This window comes from Camelus dromedarius, chromosome 4 (assembly GCF_036321535.1).
Source record: "Camelus dromedarius isolate mCamDro1 chromosome 4, mCamDro1.pat, whole genome shotgun sequence".
Lineage (NCBI taxonomy): Eukaryota > Metazoa > Chordata > Mammalia > Artiodactyla > Camelidae > Camelus > Camelus dromedarius.
In genome coordinates, this window is record NC_087439.1 from 64,602,779 (window position 1) to 64,608,950 (window position 6,172).

The 6,172-nt window shown below is 38.8% G+C and overlaps 1 long non-coding RNA gene across 1 annotated transcript; it reads right to left on the bottom strand.

Moving 5' to 3' along the window:
• Positions 1-1,305: 1,305 nt before the first annotated feature.
• Positions 1,306-5,759, bottom strand: LOC135321219 (uncharacterized). Its single transcript, XR_010380786.1, has 3 exons — positions 5,686-5,759; positions 2,022-2,096; positions 1,306-1,492 (listed from the first exon to the last, which is right to left on the bottom strand). It is a non-coding gene; the product is annotated as an uncharacterized LOC135321219 (long non-coding RNA).
• Between the last annotated feature and the right edge of the window lie 413 nt (positions 5,760-6,172).

Genomic DNA, 6,172 nt, shown 5'->3' on the forward strand with positions numbered 1-6,172 from the left:
TGTGAAAGAATGAAATTAGAACATTCTCTAACACCATATATGAAAGCAAACTCAAAATGGATTAAAGAGTGAAATATAAAACCAGAAACCATAAAATTCCAGAGGAAAACATGGGCAGAACACTCTTTGACATAAATCATAGCAATATTTTTGGGAGTCTGTCTCCTAAAGCAAAAGAAATAAAAGCAAAAAATCAACAAATAGGACCTAATTAAACTTAAAAGCTTTTGCACAGTGAAGAAAACCATGGACAAAATGAAAAGACAACCTACAGAATGAGAGAAAATATTTGTAAATAATATGACTAAGAAGGGGTTAATGTCCAAAATATATAAACAGCTCATACAACTCAACATCAAAAAAACAAACAGCCCAATTTAAAAATGGGCAGAACATATGAATAGACATCTTTTCAAAAAGGAAAAGAAGACACGCAGGTGGCCAATCAGCACATGAAAAGATGCTCAACATCCCTAATCATCAGGGAAATGCAAATCAAAACCACAGTGAGATATCACCTCACACCTGTCAGAATAGCTATCATCAAAAAGAATACAAATAACAAATGTTAGCAAGGATGTGGAGAAAAGGGAACCCTTGTACACTTTTGGTGAGAATGTAAATTGGTGCAGCCACTGTGAAACAGTAAGGAGGTTTTTTAAAAAACTAAAAATATGACCCAGCAATTCCACTCCTGGGTGTATATATGAAAGAAATTAAAACACTAATTTGAAAAGATACATGCACCCCAACATTCATAGCAGCATTATTTACAATTGCCAAGATACGGAAGCAAGCTAAGTGTCCATCAACAAATGAATGGATAAAGAAGATGCGGTGTACATATACGCACAATGGATGTATGTAGATAGCATTAGCTATGAAAAAACAGCTATAAAAAAAAAGAATGAAAATTTCCATTTGCATTAACATGGATGGACTTGAAGGGTATTATACTAAGTGAAATAAGTCAGGCAGAGAAAGACAAATACTGTGTGATATCACTTATATGTGGAATCTAAAAAATACAATAAACTAGTGAATATAACAAAAAAGAAACAGACTCACAGACATAGAGAATAAACTGGTGCTTACCAGTGGGGAGAGGGAAGGGGTACCCTAGAGGAAGGGGATCAAAAGTTACAAACTATTATGTATAAAATAAACTACAAAGATATGTTGTACAACACAGGGGATATAACCAGTACTTTATAATAACTATAAATGGAGCATAACTTTAAAAAAAACCTTTTACCAGAAGAAAAAAGTATGCAATTAAATAGGGTGATTAGGAAAAGTGTTGCTGAGGAGAAGAGGCATCGAGCCAAGCATCTGTCTGCACAATAGGTTTATTTCATACTCACATGAAGTCCAGTGCAGGTCGATGTGATGATTCTGATCTATACAAAGACTCAGGCCACAGGGCCTTCTCCATCTTGTGGCCCAGCTCTCGCCCAGGTCCTCAGTGTTCTTCTCTTCCTTTAGCTGGAGGCTGCGGAAAGAGAAAGAGTGTGGGGAGGGCACACACTCCTCCACCTGAGGAGATAGGTATCAGCCCCTCTCCCTCCAACATGAGAAGAGTCATATGGCTCCACCTGGACACCAAGTAGACAAGCGCTGTGCCAGCGAACAACATGCATGTAGATGAGCGTCAGCAGCTCCTGCCCACAACCCGACAACCAGTTAGGGAGCTACTGCAGTTACCCTGGGGAACGACTGTGCTGACGGGACCAGGGCAATGGCAGTCGAGCTGGTGAAAACTGAAAGGACCTGGATACATCCTGAGTTAGAGTTGGTATGTTTTCCTGCGGAGTCAGGGGTGGAGTGTACAAGAATGGGAGGAGTCAAACTTAAAGTCAACATACATGAGCTGCTGACCTTCAGACATTCCTGCACAGGACCTCCTTGAGAAGGCTGTTTGCCTGAGTCAATTCCCACGTGGCTCCTAATTCCCATGGGGCCAGAGGAGGAGGAACATGTTATTCAAGAACACCCAGAGAACAGAGACAGGAAATACTGACCACAAGGTGGTGGCTCTTCCTAGACTGCAAAGTTCTTCTGAGTGATGAATGCAGCACTTGTGTCCAGGAAGGGCTCTGGAGACAGAGACATACACAGTTTTTTAAATTCTTCAAATAGCAAAATAAAGAGTGGGAAAGTTGAGCATACTCTCATGCACATCATAGCGCCGAAGGGGGCAGCAGATGCCACAGACACTTCTGGAGCACTGGCAGTGCCCTGCTGGATTGAAATTTTTGGTGAGCAACTTATATAAGACATACCCAAAGAAATACTTGGTATAAGAGACAGGGCATTTTGGTGATAAGGATCTGAATTTTTGACAGATAATGTAAATGCTTTGTGTTCCCCATCAATTTGCTTTTATAAGAAAGAAAGAAAGAAAGAAAGAAAGAAAGAAAGAAAGAAAGAAAGAAAGAAAGAAAGAAAGAAAGAAAGAAAGAAAGAAAGAAAGAAAGAAAGAAAGAAAGAAAGAAGGAAGGAAGGAAGGAAGGAAGGAAGGAAGGAAGGAAGGAAGGAAGGAAGGAAGGAAGAAAGAAAGAAAGAAAGAAAGAAAGAAAGAAAGAAAGAAAGAAAGAAAGAAAGAAAGAAAGAAAGAAAGAAAAGAAAGAAAGAAAAGAAAGAAAGGAAGAAAGAAAAGAAAGAAAGAAAGAAAGGAAGGAAGGAAGGAAGGAAGGAAGGAAGGAAGAAAGAAAGAAAGAAAGAAAGAAAGAAAGAAAGAAAGAAAGAAAGAAAGAAAGAAAGAAAGAAAGGGAGAAAGAAGAAACTTACAGTACCCTATTCCCCCACATACACACACACACACACACACACACACACACACACACACACACACAAACCTCAGGTAGTGAATTCTCTGTTCAGTGACAAAGAGAGGTATAGCAAGTTGAAAAGAAACTCAGAGTTGCTCACTAAATACCTTTCTTCATATATTTTGCTTCCAAATGTCTAGGCCCATTTGGGGGACAGGGATAAGAGAAAATACTCCTGAAGAGGTCAAATATACAAGCCAAATATGAAATCAAGAAGGCAGAAAAAAAAATTAAATGAGATTTTCCTCAACTAGAAGGAAGGAAGCGCAGTGTTGCTAGAAAGGCTGTATTTCCCACAAGGAGAATGGCTGATGATGGAGGGTATACAAATCCTGTCTTTCTTTAAAATTGTGATATATTGTTCATCATGGATTCTTGGCATTCATTTAGATTTTGTGAGTCTTGCATTAAAATATGATTCATGAGATAACTCAATTGTGTGGCATCCCTTTAGCCCAAGTCCTGGTGCCTGGGTGAAGCACAACACAGAAAGAGGCCAGGGCTCCAGGCATGCCGTACCACTGGCCCCAAAGTGCCCTGCTAATGGGATGGGGGACACCCAATGGTAACCTCAGAGGACAGACGACCTACAAATAAAGAAGTTCCTTGGATCCCCCAAATTTTGCACCATGTAACAACTTTGAACTATGGTGGGGTGGGATGGTCAGTAAACCATAAGAAAGACTGAAGTTACTAGCAAAACTGAGGTTAGGAATAAAAAATCATTTGTGTTCCGTTTCTTGCCCATTTGAATTCAGACTGATTTTCACGTCCAATTTTACCAAAAATTCTCAACACTGGCTGCACATTAGAGTCACCTGGAGTGATTTAATGCATACCAAAGGTTCTGACTCAACTGGTATGTTTCAAAAGCTCCTCAGATTATTCTAATGTGCAGCCAGGGCTGAAAACAACTGCCTCATACTACTAAAGCATCAATGGTGCCTGCATGTACACCTGACAGCTGAGCGCAGCAGAAGTCCAGCAGAACAGCAGCTTTCCCCAATGTCTTCCCTCTCTTCCCTTCATACGTGGCTTCAGAACCAAGCTCAGTGCATACTGCAGCGAAGCATAAAGCAAAACCAAGCTCACTACAAAAAGGAGGAGAGCTTGAGAACATAATTAAAGCAACAAATTTAAAAGAATCCCTTCACCTAAAGCTCGTGTCAATTGTTTAAAAAGTATTCATGCATTTATATGATCATTTCTTTCAAGATGTCAAAGCTCTGTTAGAATTAGACAGGGTAGGCAATAAAGAAAACACATCTAGAATAAAATGGCACAAAACTCATTTTAGTTTTTTTTTTTTATGAAATGAATTCATCATCAGAGCTTAAATATTTTCTCTGTGTTACGTGACAGCAACATACTCTGTATCACCTTTCCTTCTTAAAGCCTAGAAGTGAAGCATACCTTGATATGAGCTGTTTAGATGAGGTTTAACGCTGGTTTTTCAAGGTGCTTTTAATACACTAGACTATTGGTAGTTCAGCACTCAGCATCATGACACCACGATGGATGTCCCTGAGATTGCTTGCGAACCAGGTTACAACCTCAGATGGCTTTATTAACCCATCTGTTCACTCATATGAATGAAATCATTCCTCCACAGACTACAAATGACTATCACCTCAAATGACAGCACTGCAAATGAGATGTTCAACTTGAAGGAGTAGTTGCCTGCCCCTAGGGAAATGTTACTGCCAGGATAAGTAGAGCCAAGAGCAAACTGGAGAAGAACTACTTACTCTGTTTGCCAAATAAAACCTACATCTGGCTTATGAGTAGGCAAGAGAAAGAGTCAACCAGGAGGTGACTGAAAGGTATCAGTAACGGCCCAAAATATCCCTCTACCATCTACCTGGGTGCCAAAGAAAGCAAAAAACCATCACTGGCACTGGATTCCTTTGGATTAAATAGTGCCTTCTCCCTGCAGACTACATGTAAACATATGTAAAAATATGTCCATGTAAAACCTAAAGCCTTGTCACTAACAATTACATGTAATTGAATGGTTCATATCACTCAGAAGCACTGAGCACCTGACTTGGAGGAAGATTACGCAGAAAGGATAGTGAATGAGAGAGGGGAAAAAAAACTTATTACTTGATAATTTAATGTAGGATTCACCCAACCTGTGCTCTTACTGCAAGCCTCTGCTAACTCCACTCAATTATCCCCCAGTGAAGCCATCAGTTTGCCCCCTATTTAAAAACCTGTTGGGAACCCCTATTTGAGCACCATCTCAGAGAAGCAAGCGATAAAAGATGACTTAGAAACCCAACGGAGAAGGAGTTCTTCGTCTTGAACCCACAGAGAGGGGCCCAGGGATAGAATTCAAAGGATTCATGAGGTTGAATTTTTTTCAATTAAATTACATCATTTATTTGCATTACCATCTAATTGAAATTTAGTATTTCATTCAAATATAAATGCAGGCACCAAACCACTGTAGTGTCAGCAGTACCTGTAACTTTGTCATAGACAGAATTTACTGTTATTTTTATTTCTCATTGCAGTTCTCACAGATATATTGAAATACTGTATATGTCATCACTTTGGATTTACGATGATTATTAGGCCAGGCATTCGATTCTGTTATTTAATGCATAAGTAAGAAGCACACATATTACTATGTCACACTTTTTAAATGATTTTGATAACCGTATTTCAATGTGATGTGTTTTTTCTGTATCCTTTGTATTTCATACTGTGCATTTTAAAACACTGTTCTGAGGAGGAGTGGCAAGCTTCACCAGACTGCCAAAGCAGTCACAACACAAAAAAAATTTAAGAACCCCTGAAATAAAGAAACACCTCCTTTCATTGTAACTAGACTTTTGTGTACTCTTACCGTGTATCCCAAGTGTATAATCTTAAAATTCATGTCAGCAAGGCAGGCAAGAAACATAATATTCTCCAGTAGATTCTTCGCCACCAGTGGCCCTCTGGGCTTCCTGGTCGGGTAAAGAAAGCCGATTATCCCCTATGCTTCATTCCAAACAACACATTAAAGTCATTTTCTGCAGATGATCAAACTTCAATAATATGAAATGCTTTCACTTGCATTTCTTAAAAGGAAATTGTCCACTTCCCATTCACAGTAGTCATCCTATTTCTGAATTCTATAGTGACTTGCTAGAGGACTACAGCAATTAACTTAACCTTTTGGAACTTCTACTTCTTTATATGTAACAAGCTATAGGTCATTAAATTATGCAACTATGTCTAAAGATTTTCTAGCCATCAAATGTTGCTATTATAACATATTTTGAGAATTCCACATGATGAATGTTATATAATTATAACATTCATGAGGTTGAATTTTTTTCAATTAAATT